Source organism: Ambystoma mexicanum, chromosome 5p (genome assembly GCF_040938575.1).
Source record: "Ambystoma mexicanum isolate Mex_15411 chromosome 5p, UKY_AmexF1_1, whole genome shotgun sequence".
Taxonomy (NCBI): Eukaryota; Metazoa; Chordata; class Amphibia; order Caudata; family Ambystomatidae; genus Ambystoma; species Ambystoma mexicanum.
The window spans coordinates 829,377,292-829,398,596 of record NC_090930.1 but is presented as its reverse complement, the minus strand read 5'-3'; positions in this window follow the sequence as shown (position 1 = coordinate 829,398,596).

Sequence of the window (21,305 nt, the reverse complement as noted above, 5' to 3'; positions counted from 1 at the left end):
ATTAAACAGACTTCCCCTTGCCAATTTATTGAGTCTTGGTTATTGAATCTTGCTGGAGTATGTGAATCCTGCACTCTGTCCTCACATGGTGCAGCTTTCTTGTATAACTGGTTTTTGAGGGTGAGTACTGACCAATGACCAATGGGCCCGTCAGTAATTTCCTCTCCTCGTCAACACATGGACTATACAGGGCTTCACCAATAAGATAAAAACAAGACGTATTGCCAATTATGCAAAGAACCACAGTGTTAATGTTCAGTGTCTTCAAGAAACACATTTACCCAATGGCATTAACCCTCCGATGCTACCAGGCTGTGGGTGCACCGGTACGTATCCTCCTTCACAACACACTCTAGAAGGGTGGCCATCTATATACACTACTTGTTGGAATTCAAGCTGCATGACCAGGATGGCGACGCGGAGGGCCGGTTTCTGTTGCTGGCTGGGAAGGTCCGGGGACTAAGAATTCTTATTATAAATAGATATCCTCCTAGTACTGATAGTCCCGAATTATTTCGAAAATGTGCTTCCTATCTGCATAAATATCCTCACTATGACACAATATGGACGGGTGATTTTAATGTTGCACTTACGCTAGACATGGACAGGTCCTCAACGTCCCAAATAACCTCCCCCAGAGCAGCACAAGCCTGGCTAGACATAGCTAATTTCCACGTACTACACAACATCCGGCAGTCAATGCACCTGAATAGACGAGAATATACTTTGCATTCTGGTGTCCACAGTAGTTCTTCTTGAATTTATTACGTGATGATGTCCTCCAAACTGCTACACGGGCCTTTGCACTCCAAGATGCCTCCTTTCAGGACGGAATCGCTTAAGATGTAGACACCTTCTTTTCATACTAATATAGGGTCGGTCCCTGACAATGGGGTAATATGGGAAACCTTTAAGGGCTACATTAGGGGATGCTGTATATCACAGGAGAGTGGTATCCTAAGAGCTCTGCGCACCTCTATGTCCTTCCACGAGCGGGAAATCAATGTTCTTGAGCGAAGACATGGCGCTAACGACCCTCCTGCCCGTCAACACAAGCTTAGGGAGAAGAGAGCAGCAATGCATTCTTTCATGGAGAGGGAGGAGAGGTTTCTCGGGGATCCCACTGCTGCCACTACTTATGGGAGGGGGATCACCCCAGCCGTACACGACGGGAGCACCAATTGGAAGATATCACTGAAATCACCACCCTGTCGGGAGATACAACTCGCAATGAGGCCTTTCGTGAATATTACGAGAGGTTATACACCTCTAAATCCCAGGCTGGACGCAATGCCATAATGCAATATTTAGACCAGATGGCACTGGGTTGGCTGGATGCCGAAACTGGTGGTAGCTTGAACATGCCCGCTTCCGAAGAAGAAATCATAGCTGCAATACGCCCTCTCCCGGGAGGAAAAGCCCCGGGACTGGAAGATATGACTGCAGAATTTTACAAACAATACAGCGACCTTGTAGTTCCCCACTTGCGTAGTATGTTTGAATCCTCATTCTCCTCTGTGGTCCTGCCTGAATCTACTAGAACTGTGCTGGTTCTGTTCTCTCAAAGCCAGGAAAAGATCCAAGTAACTGCTCTTCCTATCATCCGCTATCTTTATTAAACACAGACAATCAGATCCCTACGAAAATCCTTGCTGACCATTTACTGCCACACATGCCAGCGCTGGTCCTCCCTGACCAGGTCGGTTTCATACCGGGCTGGTCTACCCAAAATATTCTTAGATGCCTATTCATGCTGATGCATAATGTGAACACAGAAATTCCCATGGCCATAGCTGCACTAGACACTGAGAAGGCTTTTGATTCTATAGAATGGCCCTTCATGTTGGAAGTCCTTCGCAGATGCGCACTGGGCCTGGGAAATCTGCAATGGATCAGACTGCTCTATACAGCCCATAGAGTAGCAATATATACCAACCGTCTGCAGTCGGAATACATCTTACTGACCTGAGGGACTAGGCAAGAGTGCCCTTTATCTCCCATTCTGTTTGCCCTGGTCATGGAACCGTTTGCCTGCTTCCTCGGGAAATACCATGCGCATCTCGGTATTAAGATTCACTCGCATGTTTCTATAGTCTCTCTATACGCTGAGGATATGTTGCTGTACAATAAACACCCACGCAATAACCTGCAACCATTAGTACAAGCTATCACACACTTGGGCGACCTGCCAGGTCTAAGGATAAATTGGTCTAAGTCTGAACTAATGCCTTTGACACAGGCGAAGACACACGGGACATATCCGGGGACTTCAGATGGTATCCTCATGGGATACAGTATTTGGGGGTCCGGGTGTCCTAGTGCCCTGACACTCTTTATACTGAGAACTATTTGAAAACCCTAGAATATCTAGAAGGCAGGGTAGAGGGGTGAATCCTACTCCCACTGTCTCCAGCTGCCAGGATCTCGCTGGCTAAAATGGTTCTCCTCCCAAAATTATTATATATTTTCAACAACGTTCCCAACTGGCACCCTGCTAGATTCTGGTCTAGGCTTCGGGTCACTGTTAATTTGTTTGGTGTGGGCTGGCAGGAAGGTTAGACTCTGTGCTCACCTTATGCAGAGGGTGGTCTGGGGCATAACTACTTCCTGGCGGCTCAGATAAAATACTCAATATGGTGGTGGAACCCCTTCCCGGCGCTGCCTTATAACACAAAAAGAAGGCGATGTTGTCCCCATTCGACTTGAGGGGATTGGTTGTGGGCGGCCCCACCCGACGGCCCATTCTGAAATCCATCTGGTGGAAATTACTTGCAAAGCCTGGGAACACATGGGCCGCGTGGCGGGCACAGCTGTCTGTCACTCTCTTGATCTTCCAGTGTATGCAGTGAGGGGGATTTGCGTCACACAGGAGGGGGTTTTCTGTCAACACTATGAGCGCCTGGGGGTTAACACATTTGGGGATCTCATACTGGAGGGTCAATTTATCACCTGGGATGCCTGGAAGGAGAGGGGTGATTGGAATGCTATTGCAATGCTGTTATATTATCGAATACGGGTAGTGTGGCAATATAAAAGGCCTGATTATCCCTGTGCACCCTTACCCCCTTGCCACTTCTTCAATACGTCTCACAACCTGGCCAGGCTGCAAAGCTTATTTCTTCTATATATAAAATCATTAGTTCCCTGAAAACCCACCATATGTACAACTATAGAGTCCAATGGGAGTTAGCATTGGGTAAGATGCTCTCCGACTCACAATGGAAGCTTATCTGCATGCAGACGAAAGGCCTGTTCCTGAACAATTGATTACACTTGACACATTTTTAATTCTTACACAGGTACGTTACTCCCCAGAAAGACTACACCGTTTTAACCTGCGTAGATCCTCTTAATGCTGTAGATGCTACAGGGAGGGAGCTGACTATTTCCACGTAGTTTGTACATTCCCCTAGAGACGTGAAATCCACAAAAGCCATATTGTTGGTAGATTGGCTATTTTAGTGGTTTTCAACTTCGGTAAGTTAATAATTAGCCCATCGATGGAAGTGCTGATGTTCTGACGAAAGCGCATCTGATATTTGTTCAATCGTCCAGCCTTAATTGCCCATATCTCGATCTCATTTAACAATATAGCGGGGTAGATCTTGCTATCTACGTCGAGTAGAGAAATGGGCCTATAGATTTGAGCGGTCTCCACTTTTAAAAATGGGTACTACAGTGGAAGCCTTCCAATATGTTGGTGTTTCCATTGCAGGTGATATTAGAAAAAAGTGTAAACAGTATCACAGACCATAACACCAGTGCAATTGTCATGACCAGATTAGACAAGCCATTAGGTCCTGATGCTCTAGAGTCAGTAAATTGCTTAATTATATGTAAAATGTCCTCAGCCTCAATAGAAAGGGCCCATTCACTCTGTACGGTAAGTGTAGAGTCCCCTTTAACAGTGCTTCCTCTTTCATAGAGATTTGAGAAGTGGGATGTCCAGACTGTGTTTGAGATAGGATTTGTCATAGTTTGGGAGGCCTCACCCTCTGTGTAGTTCTTACATTCATCGGAGCTCCATTTTCTTCAGATTCATGTCTTCATCATATGCATGGTAATGTCGAGGCTTGCCACCACCCCCAGTAGGGGGGGTGGCTATCTCTGTATTCTTGAAGGAATACATTAACATTAAAGAGCATGGGTGTGATATGTGCACATAAGTTTATCGTTGCCTCGATCAGCACATTGGGCAGTATTACATTACATTTTATAATATTCTGTGGACGCCAGGAGACTCAGGTGCCCGACCCGTTAACTTCCAGGTCTCTAGATCCCATGTTCAAAATATGGGGGAATCCAAGACTCAATTCTGTGACCACCAAATTATGGTCAGTTAGCTCTGTTTTATAAGCATGGAACGGCAAACACCTATGAAAAAACATCTCACTTACGATCATGTAATCAATTCATGACGTAGATTTCCTTTGGTGCCTAGTACTGGCCCCATCCAAGTCTCCCTCTGTGTTCTCATTAACCATAAAAAGGCCACGATTCCTCATAAAATCAGACCATACATGACCCGTGAAAGTAGGTGAGACAACGGACCACCCGTTACCCTTATCATGTAAATTATTGCAAAGATCAAACAATTGGCATTAAAATCACCCCTGATCAGGATACAACCACATGAAGTACCAGCATGCCATTCATCCATAATACTTGTTAATTTACTTTGGAATATTTGGAGTGTTGACTTTTTCGGATTCCAATATATATTCACAATTAGAAGGGAAAGAGAAAAAGTAGTTGTACTCAAAGACACAATTATGGGCATAATGCCTTCATGCTTAGAGTACACATTTTTAATAATAAAACTATAAAAACTTTTGATGGAAACTATTAGACCCCCAGATGGCCTTCCTAAGGGGCCGCAAGTATCAGGTTGCTAAATTATTTCAAAGCCATCGAAATGCTGCAGGAAGTCCAACAGCAACACTTGTAAAAGAATAATTGAGAAATCATCAGTTTAGAACATAATGCATTATCTGCTCTCTAATCTTGACTCCAGCTCTCCCTCTGTCCTCATCCTCCTTGACCTTCCCTCTGCTTTCAACAAGGTCAATCACAACACTCTGATCAACTGACTCTATGTGAACCTGGGCATCACAGATCAGGCCGTGGCGTGGCTGACCTCCTTCCACCTGGACCGACCCTCCCAGGTCCAACTTGGGTCCTTTCCCTCCACCAGCTCTCTCTTCACATATGGTGTCCCCCAGGGTGCTATCATCTCATCCTGGCTCTTCAACGTCTATCTGGCCCCTTTGGCCCACTTGATCTCCACCTTCTGTTCTAACTTTCAGTTTTATGTGGATGACTCTTATCCAGTGGAGTAACTTTGTTGAAAAAGTTGGGGGGATATGACATCTGAAGAAAAGGTTCCCCATCCAAATTAATGGGGACAAAATGGTGTGTCATGAAAGTTGGGGGGGACAAACACCCCTGCCCCCCCTAAAATTACGCCCATGGTCTCATCTCTCCTCCAGGCTACCCTCAGCCTCCTCTCTTCCCTCGCTCCTTCCTCTCTATCTGCGATTCAGGATTGGTGCACCTCCAACGATATTTGCCTTAATGTCATTAAAAGGGAGAGCCATCTCATTGGGACCCCTGCTCCCGCTTTCCCTCTCTCACTCTGGCCGCCCTCCTTGGGCCCTCTACCCTCGCCTTTCTGTGAGGCAGAAAACCTTGGTCTCATCTTTTGTGTCCACTCTCTCCTTCTCTCCGCCCACTTCCAGCTGCACCTCTTCAGAGGTATTCTACCTTTTCTCACTTTCCCCCAGAAGTTCAGCATCTCCAGAGCCCTGGTGCTCTCCAGGCTGGACCACTGCAACAGCCTCTTTCACAAACTGCCTACCTTTATTTATTGCCCCTGCAAGTAATCCACAACAGGATCACAAGACGTATCCTTGGCCTCAAGCCCAGGGACCGTATCTCTCCAGCCTTGAAATCTCTCCACTGGCTCCTGGTGGTTGCAAGGATCAAGTTCAAGACCCTCTGCATCATCCACAAGGCTTTCCGGGGTAGCAACCTGCACTACATCCAATTCTCTCTTCTGAAATACCTTCCTACTAGAGCTCTTCGCTCAGCTATCTCCAACTCTCTGAGGGTCAGACGCTTCACCAGGCAAATAGTAGGGGGTAGATCTCTCTCCTCTTCAAGTGCCCCCCACTGGAACGGCCTCCATCCCCCTCTTAGAATCGAGGCGGACCACCTGAAGTTCCAGTAGCAGCTCAAGACCCTCCTTTTCCACTCTGCCTTCTCTCAATCGCTTCCTTGCTAACTTACCTGTGTGTTTCACCAACTGGTTACTTGGTACCCTCAGTGTCTCACTGCGCACCAGGCCCTTCCATGATCAGTCTTCCCTGCACCACCTCCTGGCTTACTGTGCACTAAGGGCTGTAACTGTTAGCCCTACTGCCCCCCTGCTTGCTTGCACTTACTCAGAGCTGCGCTGCTCTAGCTGCACTTACTCAGAGCCATGTGGGCCTGATCGTACTTACCCTTACCCTCTCCCATGCACTTCACCTCACCCTTCCCCCTGCACTTCTCATTGTCACACTTGCACAATCCAAATGACACAAGGCCTAGTAGGATTGTCTGCCTTGTCTTCCCTCTGTCTTCTCTCCCTTGTTTTATGGCACCTAGAAACACTTGTATACAGGCGTTATAAATGCCATACCATACCATATCATATCATATCATATCATTTGTTAAAAGCTGCGTATGGCCGCGGGTATTCCAAGAAATGATGTTTGTGCAAAGTGGCTGGCTAAAGGCCATACTTAAGTCGTTTGTCAAAGTTCACTAGAGGACCCACAGCTTTGGGAAGACAATACCAGTCCTCACCTCTTCACTGGGATTAATTGTTTCTGTTGCTAAAAGCGAATCTGCGCCCCACTCTGCCACCCGGGTGGCATGTGATTTTTAAGCCACTATCCATCCATGGAGCTATGTTTTCCATGTTTGGGATCACATTTGCAGGCTTCCAAGTCCTTGCCCTGGTAATGTCATACCCAATAGAATGAAATAACTCTACTTCAGTCAGCATCATGCCCCATATAATACGTGACGGTATATCCAAGGATACAATGTCCAAGCCATCCTGGTTCACAAATTCTACAAGTTTTATATCACTTGACATTACCCGTCTCAGCCTAGGGATTACATGGAAGAGAGCTAGTACATTAGCACGAGGTGGTCTACTTTTATCAGGGAGACAGAATTCTAACATTATTTTAGAATTCCCAGAATCTGACCCAGGCCCCGGGCCGCATGAAATGCGGAACGATAGAGGGTCTGGGAGTTTAGGCGCGGGGTGGGGGGAAAATGGCGCGAAGCGTAGGGAGGGGCGTCCGAATGGCGCCACAAGAAACAAAGGCCCAGGAAGGGCAGGAAGCAGCACCTGGGTAGGTGCGAAATATAACAACAGGAGGTCAGGGGGTAACCTGGCCGCCCCCAGGAAGGAACAAAAGGCCGGGGGGGTATAAGTAAGCCTGGAAAAGGAGAGGCGGCACAAACCAGGTAAGAGCTCACCTCTCTCAGGTAGGCTCTTGGTACCTGAAGAAGGCAAAGGAAAAACGTTTGCTCTTGTGGGCTCACGCGCTTTTCGACCCTTCAATAAGCGGAGCTCTCGCGGGTGCACGCATTTTATACAGCGTTCGTCGCTTGAGACTAACGCGGCAACCGAGACGGCACCGGAGCGAGCGAGAGGGAGAGTCGTTGCAGTTGCCAGAGCCGGCAGAATTCAGACGAGAAAGATGGCGGATGGGAGAGCAAAGAGGGCCCGGGAATTCTCAGATTGGGCAAGAAAAGCGGAGAAGGAGTATGGAGCCCAATGGGTGCTGGAAGTAATGCAGAAAGAAGAAAGGGCGAAGGCAGCATCACCCCTACTGTTCATCGAACACAGCAGCAGTGAGGGCGAGGAAGAAGTGCCACAAGGACAGAAGAGGGGGAGAACGGAGACAGGGAGAACGGAGGAGGAGACGGAGACGATGGTCAAGAAAAAGAGAAAAGATAAAAAGAAAGGTACTGTGAATAATAATGTTGGGAATAAAATAGTAAAGATGTTAAAAAATTGTGTCACGGTTTCGGGTAAGTCGCCCACAACCAACGACAGGAAAAGCAGACGGAGGAAGAAGAGCAAGGAAGAATGGTTGGGTAATTCATCAGAGGAAACCAGCAGTGAGGATGAAGAAAGGGATCATCTAAAAGCTTGGGTAAAGTGGAAAGGAGTGGTGAGCAAGGAAAAGCGGAGTGGGGTAGGGGGGCAGGGATAGAACCCAAAGAGGCCCCGGTCCCTACCCCACAGGGGGCACCAGTTGAGCCCAAGGAAGTTCCAGTCCCGACACCGCAAGGGACACCAGTAGTCCCAGTGCCACAAGGAGCGCCAATTATAGCAACGCTGCAAAGCACGTCGTTAGGCCCAAACATAGGGGCGGGGGAAACAACAACGGCGGTAACGGTAGAGAACGGGGCACCGCTCATGTCAAAGTATGGCAGGCCAACCATGGGTAAAGATGCACAGGGCAGGTCAATGAAAGCGATGGCTTGGTACATAAATGACAAAGTAAAGGAAAAAATTTGGAGAAAGGAGTTGATCGATATATTTACATTATTAGATTGTCAAAAGAGGGGGATGAATGTGGCAGTCGAAGACATGAAAGAGAATGAAAAGAGTTTACTCAAAAGGGGGCCAGTAGTTAGGAACTTCGATAATTGGATGTCGGCCTTTACCATAATGTCGACAATCATATTACAGAAATTCCCGGAGGATGGGGTAGCGTTAGTTGCTTACCAAGAGAGGGTGCTGAAGGTCCACGTAGCGTTTGGGGGGGACGCATGGCTAGAGTATGACCATGAGTTCCGAAAGGAGATGGACTGCTTCCCGGACATGGGCTGGGACGAAGAAAATTTCAACCTTTACATCTTTAATGTGCTGAAAGAAAAATGGGATTCCAAGGAGCGGAATACAGGTGGTCAGCAGAGAAGGCAGTACTGGCAGAGCGATTACAAGACAGATTACAGATCTAGTAACCGAAGATACGACTCCAGCTACGAGAGATACAGGGAACAGAGTTTTCGGAACGGAAATTTCGGGCCACAGAGAGGATGGCAGAGCAGCCTGCCCCCAACAACACAAGGGGGGGGCAGTGGGAGCCCGGGTACGGCTCGGACAGAACCAGGGCAATGCAGGAGCTTTGAAAAAGGGGTACCATGCAGCTGGGGTTGGAAGTGCAAATTCAACCACAAATGCGAGAAATGCAAGGGAGACCACAACAGTTCCAAGTGCACAAGGGCTGCAGCTCCGAGCGGCAGAAGAGACGAGACACGGAAATAAGAACTGGAGCAGGAAAGGGGCCACACCAGTAAAGATCGAGAGAATGGAAAAGTGGCTCCGAGATTACCCCGACCAAGAAGCGGCAGAGCAGATTAGGCGAGGGTTTCGTGAGGGTTTCAACATCCCGTTCACCGGACAAGGAGCGCGAGACATTCCCAGGAATCTGAAATCAGCAAGGGAAAACATAGAGATAGTGACCAAGAAGATCATGAAGGAAGTGGAACTAGGGAGGGTGGAGGGCCCATTCTCAGCCCTACCCTTTGTAGAATTCTTGTGCTCCCCGCTAGTGCTGGTGCCAAAGAAAGAGGAAGGGGAGTACAGGTTGATACACCACCTATCCTACCCCCCGGGGGCCTCAGTGAACGACGGCATCGCGCAGAGCGAAGCAACAGTAATGTATTCAGATTTCAAAGACGCAGTGGAATTGGTTAGAAAAGCAGGGGAAGGGGCATGGATGGCGAAAGCAGACATTAAATCGGCATTTCGCCTGTTGCCAGTCAACAGCGGATCACAAAAATGGCTATGTATGCACTGGGAGGGGGAATACTTCATCGACAAGTGCCTCCCAATGGGTTGTGCCATCTCGTGCGCATATTTCGAGAGGGTGAGTTCATTCTTACAAGAATCTTCATCATGCATACTTTTGTCTAAACTGCTAGTTGTTAAGACTCTATTCCTAGGCAGCCCCATAGTGTCAGTGTTACAGAGGGTCATCTTTAAAGTAGAAAAGTTGTATTGGCCACCACTAGAGAGGATAGTAGATGATGGACACATTTTGGGAGACACTGGTCGTGTTGTTGGATCTCGAGCTATGTCTGTAAAAGGTCCAGTGTCCTTACCTATTTGGAAGCCTGTTTGAGTGGCCACTGTTTGGGTACATTCTCAAAGCCTCAGGAGAACACAAGTACTCATACTACAGGTAGGAAAGTATACTACCTCAGATTCAGCTGAAGAAGCCACTTCGGAGGTTCCCAAATGGGAAGAAATGGCTTGTGTAAGATATGTATGTGTCTTCACTCTTCCCTGATAGTATCATACAAATTTAAGATGGAAGAAGGAACCATATTGAGTGCCTCATTAGAGGCGGAACCTAAGTTGGCAGTGCTATTTAGGGTTTTCCCTGTTTGTCCTAGGACTGTAGCCGGGCCAGAAATAGAAGAACATGTAGAGGATATTGAGGTATCCAAAGAGGGAGACCCAAAAATATTGGGCAATGCCTCAAGTACCTCAAGAGTCCCAGGGGGAGTGTCAGGATTCTGAGATTCTGAGACCACAGTAGTCTCAGGCTGTAAAGAGATTTTGCACGGAGATGCTGTGGACTCGTTGAATAATGTCTTGAGGACACAGGATCAAATAAGTTAGTTTCCAGAGATTTCTTAGAAGATAAGTCACAGGGTTGCTCACTGTGCATGTATGTGATGAAGTTAGAGGCAGAAAATATATCTTTTATTGAATTTTTAAGCTGTTTTGACAGAGTCACTGCCTGGGTTTAGCAACAAGTGATTTGTCAGCAAGTTTAGTGGGAGCACTTTGAGAGTTAGTACTGAGGGGGTCAGGACATTTGCTATCCTAATTTCGGCTTCTTAGATCGTACATATCAATCCAACTAGGAGTTGCAGAGACACAGCAAGACGTGGGGCTCAAGGGAAATTGCAGGTATGGCAATCACAGAGGCTTCCTTTGTCCAATGCTCAACCGCTCAAAACTGTCCAACCCTAATGACTTCCAGTCTGCAATCCGGTCCGCTCCACCCTCCGGTCCCAGTCGCTGGTTAATGTGTCTTTGGTTATTTTGTAGCAGGCATCCAGACACTCAAGCATCCCAGCAAGGAACAGCAGCGAACTTCAAGCGCTGCAACCATGCACGCTGACGCGCAGTAGAGCCCTTTTCAAAGTGCTCAATTCGGTCACTCTGCCAAGCAACAAGGGTCTGCATCTACAGAATTCAGATAGTCCGCTCCTCTGGACTCTTTCGCGACCTCTGCGACTCTCTCTCACTCTCTATTCTCTCCTCTGGCCCGTCTCACTCTGCAGGGCACAATATATATGTTCTGATCTCTTCAGACCTTCCCCTTTCGTTCGCTCTCACCACTCCTCTCTCCTGGAGTGATCACTTTCTCCTTTCCTCCCAGCTCACCCTCTCTACCCCTCAGGCCAAGCCAACACCAACACTGCCACCTACCTTCTTGGTTATCCGACCCATGAAGCGTGTGTCAGTTGAGGCTTTTGTTGCCACTTTCTAACCCCCATACCACCTTGGCTGACTCACACCGTGACACAGCCCTTTCCATGCTCCACTCTGCTATATCTGATACCCTTGATGTTCTTGCCCTTGTCATGAGTATCCGCTTGAAGTCCAAAGACAAGTGCAAATCTTGGTACGACTCAGACCTCGTCACCCTTAAACGCAAGTACAGGATGGTGGAGAGGAAATGGCGTGCTTCCGGTACATCCTCTGACAAACTGGCCTGCCGTCTGCTCCAAAGGCAATACCCACTCTAGGTGGGTAGAAGAGCCCACATCCAAGCCTGCGTCTCTGCAGCATCTAACAACTTGGCCAAACTCTTTAAAATCTGCAAGGAGCTGGCCAATCCTGCTGCAGTCTCTACCTCTCCTGTCCCCTACCAGGCCCTCTGCAGAGCCCTGGCTTCTCATTTCATCTTTAAAAGTCATGACATCTTGCCCTCTTTCTCTTCATCTCCCCCCTCCTCCCTCTACTCCCTGTTCTTCCTCTGGCCCTTCTTCGGCCACCTCTTCTCCCCCCATCTCTGCCTTTCCCCTGTTCTCCCCAGACATGGTTTCTAGACAAGTCCGATCTATGAAAGTCTTGTCAAAACAGGTACACCCCTGTTCCTCCAAAACCATCAAGGAGCACATTGCCAACCTGGCTCCTGCTCTGGCTGACGTCTGCAGCCACTCCTTCGCTGCTGGAGTCTCCCCTTCCCCCCTGAAACATTCCCTTGTGCACCCTCTTCTGCTGACCCTTCCTGCCCGGCTAACTATCTCCGAATCTCCATCACTCCTTTCCTGGGCAAACTCCTGGAAAAGCTGGCCAACTCCCAGCTTAATCTTCACACTGAATCTGTTAGTTGTCTCCATGACCAACACTCTGGCTTTAGAGCTGCCAGAAGCACAGAAACTGCTCTCCTGAACATCTGTGAAGACCTGCTCTCCAACCTTGATTCCAACACCCCCTGTGTCCTTACCTTACTTGATCTCTCTTCTGCCTTTGACACGGTCAACCATGCCATCCGGCTCAACCGTCTCCGTGATAACTTGGGTATCACCGATCAGGTCCTGGCTTGGCTGACTTCTTTCCTCGCTCATCGACCCTTCCAGGTCCAGCTTGGGTTCTTCCATTCCTCTTTCCCTATCTCTACCTGTGGTGTTCCCCGGTGGTCTAACCTCTCTCCCTGCTGTTCAATCAATACCTGGAACTTCTTGCCCACTGCATTGCTGCTCTCTGCCCCAACTTTCAGTGCTATATGGATGACACTCAACTCATTTTCAGGCTCCCTTCCACCCCCTCTTCTTCTTCTCTCATCTCTGACTGTCTGTATGCTATCCAGGAGTGGTGTGCCGCCAATGATCTCTGCCTTAATGCCCGTAAGACAGAGATTCTCCTCATCGGCACATCTGCTTCCCCCTTTCCTGTCACTCTCTAGGTGGCCTCTCTTGGCCCTCTTCCTGCTCCCACTTGTGAGGCTAAAAACCTTGGGGTCATCTTCGACTCCACACTCCCCTTCTCTCCTAACATCTCTGATATCTCTAAGAAGTCACACTACCAGCTGCACCTCCTCCGAGGTATTCTTCCTTTCCTCTCCTTCCCCCAGAATCTCACTGTCTCCAGAGCTCTGGTTCTCTGTAGGCTGGACTACTGCAACAGCATCTTTCTAAATCTGCCTGTCTCTACTCTCTGCGCTCTGCGACTCATCCAAAACAGGACTGCGAGACTTGTCGTTGGCCTCAGGCCCAGGGATCGTATCTCTCCAGGACTGAAATCTCTGCACTGGCTCCCAGTGGCAGCGAGGATTAAGTTCAAAACCCTCTGCATTATCCACAAGGCCTTATGGGGTCTGGGGCCTCAATACCTTCAACTCTCTCTTACTAAATATCTTCCTTCTCCAGCTCTTCGCTCATCCACCTCCAACTCCCTCAGGGTCAGTCGCTTCTCCAAGCAACGAGTTGGTGGTTGAACTCTTTCTTCTGCTGGGGCCTCCCTCTGGAACAGCCTCTCTGCCCCCCTGAAACTTGAGGAGAACCTTCTTCGGTTCCGGAAGCACCTCAAAACCTCCTCTTTGCTTCTGCTTTCTCTCCTCCTCTCTCCTGCTGATCTTCTGGCTGAAACTGAAACTGCACTGTTTACCTGGCTACCCTCTGATCTCGGGCCCAGGTCCCCTCCCTGCCATTTGCACACCTGCACTGCCCCCCTGGCAACCCTTGCACTCTGAACTGTTTCTGTAACCCTACAGACCCTACCTGCACTTGACTCCTGATGTCTGCACTTACCCTTGAACTTGCCACCAGCTGGGCACACTTTTTATTTATTGTCTTTATTATTTACTGTTTATCCTATGCACTGCCCCCTCCCCCTTCCCCCTGCGCTTTTCCCCTTCCCCCCTCCCCTGCACAATCTCAATGTCAACTGGCCTAGTAAGATCTTTGTCTCTGTCTTCCCTCTGTTCCCCCTCCCTTGCCTCGTCGCACCATGAAACACTTATGTATAGGCGCGTTATAAATGCCATATCATATCATATCCATCCTCGTTTACCAGTAACAATCTCAAGCCCTATGGGGAACAGCCAGCACCTGCAGCCTAACGCACTGACATGCAGTCGAACCCTTTTGAAAATGCCCAATTCAGTCACTCTGCCAAGCAACAAGGGTGTGAGCCAACAGAATTTAGACAGGCTGCTCCTTTGTCCTCGTTCACCAGTAACAATCTCAGTCTCAGCAGGGAACAGACAGCACCCGCGGGAACTTGAATGCACAGGCCTCTTAGGCACTAGAGTGTACGTTTAAGCCAAGTGAAGGGCTCTGGAAGAAATACAATGTGCTAAATATCAGTGCTTATTTTTGCTTTCTTTGGAAGGCACTATTCTTGCAACCATACCAGTGGAGGCAGAAGGGTTCAGCTCACTGATTGCACCTCATCAAGATCTTTTTATGTGGCTATCAGGGAGAAACATGCGAATCCTCCTCCATAGATCTGTGCCAGCCGAAGTCTTATCCAAAAACACAGCTCTGTGGACCATGCTGTTAAAGAAAACCATATTTCTGTGGTCAAAATGTCAAATGGAAACATGGACTGTTTATCAAGATTCAGGTGCATTTAATAGACCAGAGTGGGATGTACTGTCCAAGCAGTTATCTTTCCAATGACCACTGAACGGAAAAACACCCATGATTCAGAACCTCTCTAATAAACAGTGTCACTCAGCAAGATTGCTGCATATCTTATCAATCATTCTGCGATAAGGATTATAATTGCATTACTGTATCTCTTGTACGGTGTCCTCTTAGTGGAGAAGCAGCCTTGTTTCTCTCGTTTTGAAGAGCTCGTAATAGTCATGAAAATGAATGGGGCTGTATTGTGCAGATGCAGAGAATGATTCTGCTATCTGCCTACAGCAATTCTAAACCTTCTGACCTAGTTTACCGATGCATCATCCACTCAGGAAAGTGCCTTTCAAACCATACACAATCCTCACGATTATAAACTGTTATCCACCCCAGTGCCTATTTATATAGCCATATGGTTTTCATTTGTGCAATTTTATGAAAGATTAGTTCTTTGTGTTCATCTGTTTTTAGGTCAGGGTTAGTAGGTCATTTGTGGTTTATTTGGCTGTTTTTCACCCTTTACCTGCTCCCATATACCTGTGATTAGCAGATGCCTGTGGGATGTCACCTAGCCTAGGGTCCTTCTGGGCTTTCACGTTGCTTGTGTATGACTTGTTAATAGTAGTGTTATACAACCGTATTGAACTAAAGGGAAATGGGTGCACTCCACAACACTGAGCTTTGTCACGATTTCATTTGCATTGCTAAAAGCACAAAAAAGTGCATTAAGATTTAAGATGGGATTCCATTAACGAGTTGGCATACTTTGTGGAAGGATGCATAACATGGACCATTAAATAGACTTTCGTCAGGCTCCTGACCATAGTGGACCCATGGCAGCCAGGGATCAAACCTGGCCAATATTACTCACTTTAATGGAACTCTGTTTATCCACCTCCCAAGATGATGCACTCAGTATCAGTAATAATAATAATGTGATTTATATAGAACTGCATGCAGATCCGCTTCTAAGCACTGTAATAATCATTGACACTATTATTGGCCATAGTGGTAGTCAATCTACCTCGAAAGGGTGAAGGCAGAGTAGGCCCCACCAGGGTTTCGAACTCGTGTTGCACATCATCATCACCTGTCTGAAATAAGCACATGTGCACCCGAATTTAAACCTGTGTATATAGCACAGGTGAGACATTGATGTCGAGCCTCAACGTCAATAGGGCGTCACTAGAGTTTCATCAGTATCTCTACAAGGATGAACCTGCCCCAGCATCTGGAAGAGGAGGGGAGGGAGAGAAGGAGATATGCTACTATGCTGCATGTGACAGCACAAATGTTATCTATGCCATCCGTTCCCCATGCGAAGTCTATTATATAGGAAAAACCAACAGAAAGGCCAAAGAAAGATGGACAGAGCATAAGTCTTCCATTAGAACTAAGAATAACAAATCTCCTGTATTTAGACATTTCAGAGACCACAACCACAACATTTCACAAATGAAAATGATTATATTGGAAGCACTGCACCCACTCCCAAGAGGGGGTGATTTACAAAAACAACTTTCACAAAGAGAGCTATTTTGGATCCAACGGCTTGACGCCATGACCCCATTAGGCATGAATGAAGATTATTACCTTGGACCATTCCTCTAAATTTTGAACAACTACATAATAAAACCTATCGCTTTTTTCTGGTTAACTATTTAGGCTATTATTGCTCCTTTGTTTTTAAATTCTCCCATCAAATACACCTTATCCTTACCCGGTTAACACAGGTTAGAACAAAAACCTCAACTAGTCCTACTCGATTGGGGGATTAGCCACATCTTCTATTGCCAATATTCTTGGGATTTCTATGAGATTGCTTTTAGATGCTTTTTATGAAGATTGTACACCCGTTTAGTTGGGATAGTAATAACATAATGCTCTTAGATTGTCAAATAGGCTGAGATTACGAGTCATTTGGATGTTGACCAAGAAAAAAATTAAAAATTGTTTATATCAAGATATCAAATTTGAAATATTCTTACGTACAGGCATGTACTTAGTGATGACTCTAACTGTGACTGTATGATACCTTACTTACTATTGGGCAAGCACCCATATTTATGCAGGCAATTCTGCCGATTTGTAACAGCCCGCTTTAACATAACAGATCAACATGTGTACTTGATGTCAAGCGTTCAATGTAAGATTCCAGCTAGATACTGGCTGCCAAGTGTACCCTATGCCATAACTGTTTTACTTACAATAGTGCCATCCCACTCCTCCACGAGTGACATACACATACATAAATAAACCTTGATGACGTAGCTCGCACATGCGTGAATCACGTCACATAGTCAGAATAATTAGCAAATGCGGCATGCATTTTTTCCATTCAATCGTAGTAGTTTTCATAAATTCACGAGCTACGTAATACACAGAGAGGTATGATACCATCCTTCTCTGTGAGCTACACCTTAATATGACACACGTTTTCTTGCTTCCATAACAATACTTTAGCATTGCTCGTGCGTGCGCGAATGTCACATACCCAAAAGAATGACAGTGACATCACTCGCGCATGAGCGAGTGATGTCAGAGGGTACAAACATACATAAAGACACTTGTGGTTCCAAAATGGCAGACGCCTGACCAGCCTTTGTCAGAATGGAAGCCGCTCCGCGTTGGCATCTAGAAAATAGAAACAGAAGTAAGTTTATTTGACATAACCAACCTATAACTTGCACTTTTCTTTTGTATAGAAGTAAAATATTATACTCACCTATTCTCTCCTGGCTACATAGCCTAATTTGCATTATGGCCAAAAACCTTGCTAGAAAATTTGTAACTACTGAACACTTACCTCCTCCACCTTGGCTCCACAGGGTATCCTCCTTGGAAACAGACTGTTTACGAATAGTTTTCTCCAACGGGCTCTACACCAGATAGGATATTCAGTGACATCTGACTGGTTACTCCAACTACTGGACTACTATAAAAACCCATGACTTGTAAGTGTCTTTCACTTGTACTAAGGCTTGACAACTAGCAACAAATATTCTTTGTATTTAGAAAGCGATTCTCTCTTTTTCTAACTATAGCGATCCAGACCAGGACTCTCCCCTTGTCAAGAATAAGTTAAAAGCTTTGAAAAATTACCACAAGACAAATACCATCTATGGCCATACAAGACATTCCATCTTCTTTGGCTATTTTTAATGGGGTAATATTTTATAACAGCTTATTATATATATAAGAAGATCCTTAGGTGACAATGGAACTTTATCTCTTTGTTTTAAATTAATAAGGCTTATGTCATCCAAATTCTTCAGCCTTGAGTGGTGCAAATAGTCAAAAAGCACCAGAGAGTTAAATAATTAGGATATTGAGATTTCTTTCTGATTGATATAGATTAGGAAGCCAAACTCTGCTCAATCTATAGAAACAAATACACTCAAATGGCAGGTTATACTTGTTTATGAGAAATTCTAAATTATGATGTTCACAAGAACTACGTATTGCACACTTTAAGTCTAGGCACTGGGTGTCATCATGTAATTCTGAGATGTCTTCAAATTTGAGTTGTTTTTTGAAGTTGCTTCTTGATTAGAAAAATGTAATATATTTTTTAAATTAAAAATGTCTCTTTTCTTTATAGAAATGTTATTGATAAAGAAAACATGCCCCTGATGAAGAGTCTTTGCAAGTCGAAACGTGGCCAACTATTCTGTATGAATAATAAATTGTATTGTTTTTTAATTTATCTTCTAAGTTGTCAAATTTAATTCATTGGTGAAATTCCGAATATAAATATATCTAAGATGCCTAAAAAGGCTTCTCATCTCTGCTAAATAAGGGTGGTAACCTGTCTTACATACCATCTAACTCTCTAATCACCATTAGGCTCTGGCCTTCCAGATAGTGTGCAGGGGACAAAGCTTTCCTATTAGGAAAACATTCTCTTTTTGTCCTTTATCTCCAGCCTAGGTACCAAGGCTGAGCACCTCTTGCCCGCACCTTTACTTTACTTAACATTGGTTACAATCTATTGATAAAAAATATATGACTAATACGCAATAAGATTATCCAAAACAGGGTGTGCTCAGTGTGTTGTCCACTTTTTCAGTATTGTTTACCCTTACGGGTTGGTATCATAGTTACACACCAGCACCCACAAACACTAGAATGTAATTTTCTACCATTAGTGCTCTAACAGATAAAGCAGCTACAACTTGGGCCTTTTCAGATGAGGAGGCAATAAGGATTTTGGGTCTAATATCAGATACAAGTAAAGATACACCAACGGGTGAGAACCCAGAACGCTTAATCCAAAAACTAGAACGACTCATCAGATGTGAGATTTCTCAAAAATTACACGCAACAACCCTCGCCCAGTACTATAAGTGTAAACGAATTCCAAGAGGACTCAGAGTATATCTCAGACCTACCCTTTGCAAAGAGAATAAAGAATTCGTCATCAGATGGGAGCAAATTTTGAACAAATGCTCATTAGACCTAATATTGTTAACCATTGAAGAATTGGCAAAATCAGTTTCCAACTTAAAACAAGAGATTGATGATATCACATCACAACTGTTCAAATTCAAAACTGCAGCAGAATTAAAACAAATTCTAGAGGACACTAATACAAAACTAGACAGTTACAAAAAAGATATCGAACAACGGAAAATAAGGAAATTTAGAAGAGACACTCTGGATTACGCGAGGGACATTGTCTACTCGTGGCAGGAATTCTAAGCAAATAACCAACCTCCACAACACAGGCCACCAAGACAACGACAGCCTACAAACAACACGGACAGCAGCGAAGTGACCAGTGGAGACTTGGAAGAAATCCAATCCACAAGCGCAAGTGTACCAACAGCAGCAGCACAAGTGGTACCACCAACTATACCTTCCCAAAATCAACCACCTACACCTTTTTTAGAGGGAGGAAGACAAGAAGAGGAAAGAAGAAAACCAAGACAGAAGAAAAAATAAAACAAAATTTGGTTATAAACATCTCCTCTAAACCCCTTACAACAACACAGATTCAGACACTGAATCTAGGTGTCTCATTTATCCCTACAAACAATACCTCTTTCTTTGAAGAAGAGGTCAATCTATTTAAACTCATTCGAAAGATGGAGCTGAAAGTGTTTTTCCATAATATTGAAGACAACCTCCAACCACAACCTAAGTCTAAATATTTAGAACTTAAAAACAGAAGCAGTTTTCACCCACAAGTGAACCATCCTTTGATTAACCTGTTCAAACAAAAGACTACAAGAGACCTCAGACGGCTTAAATACGGACAGCCAAGTAAAATGAACATACGTAAACACCAAATGGAGGCCATTAAACAATTGGCCCAGGACAGTAGTCTCACATTAAAGCAAGCTGACAAAGGAGGAGCTCTAGTCCTAATGGATACTACACTGTACAATATAGGATGTCAAAAACCCCTAGACGACACTAGGACCTACACACAACTAGATGGAGACCCCATTAATGAAATCAAAGAAATCATCAAGAAGGTGATAGATAAAGCACTGGATATGGATTGGATCACAGATAAGACAGCTGAATTGCTGATACATACATTTCCAGTTACTCCAGTTTTCTATGGATTACCCAAGATTCACAAAAATGCAACCGACCCACCCTTCAGACCCATTGTCGCGGGGACAGAGAGTATTTTTCAGCTGTTAGCCATATATCTGGACACGGCATTACAACCAGCTGTACAAAGCACTGAAGCTTATCTAAAAGACACCACCCACTTTTTGAGCATCATCAACTCTGTTAACCTCACAGAGGATTGCCTAGTTCTTTTTACAATGGACGTCAACAGTCTATATACCTCGATACCACACAAAGAAGGGATAGAAGCATTAGAATGGTTTTTACTAGAAAACAACAACATCAACATACACAAGTTACTAGCTATAGAATTGATTAATATCATTCTATATAATAACTATTTCAGACACAATGGAACATTCTATCTACAAATTGCAGGAACCTCTATGGGATCATCAGTGGCACCTTCACATGCCAACATATTCATGTATCAATTTGAAACTAAGTTTGTACTACAAAATCAACAGTGGAAAGACAAAATTAAATGCTGGCAACGTTACATTGACGACATTTTCGGAATATGGCTAGGCACAGATAGCGAACTTCTCCAATTCTGTAAATACTTAAACACCTGTAATGAAAGAATTGGATTCACAATTGAAATTGGGAAACCTACAGTCAATGTTCTGGATGTTACAGTAGAAAGACTTGGACCAGGTCTCAAGACAAGAATATATAGGAAACCCACAGATGTAAACAGCTGCCTGTATCATAACAGCTTCGACCCGAAACACCTGAAGGAGAATCTCGCCTACAGCCAACTTTTGAGAGTGAAACGAATTACATCTGATACAGCCACATTGCAAATGGAATATGAAATCATGCGGAATCGATTCATTGAAAGAGGTTATCCAGGTGAAACCATACAGAAAGCCATAACAAGAACTGAATCACAGGAAAGAAAAGAACTCCTAGTGAGTAACAGCAAACCGGATCCCAAAAACTTGATACATTCATTGAAATATTCTAGACAAAGTTTTCAGGTCAAAAGAATACTACATAAAAACTGGGACCTGATTAAGTCAGATAAAACCCCA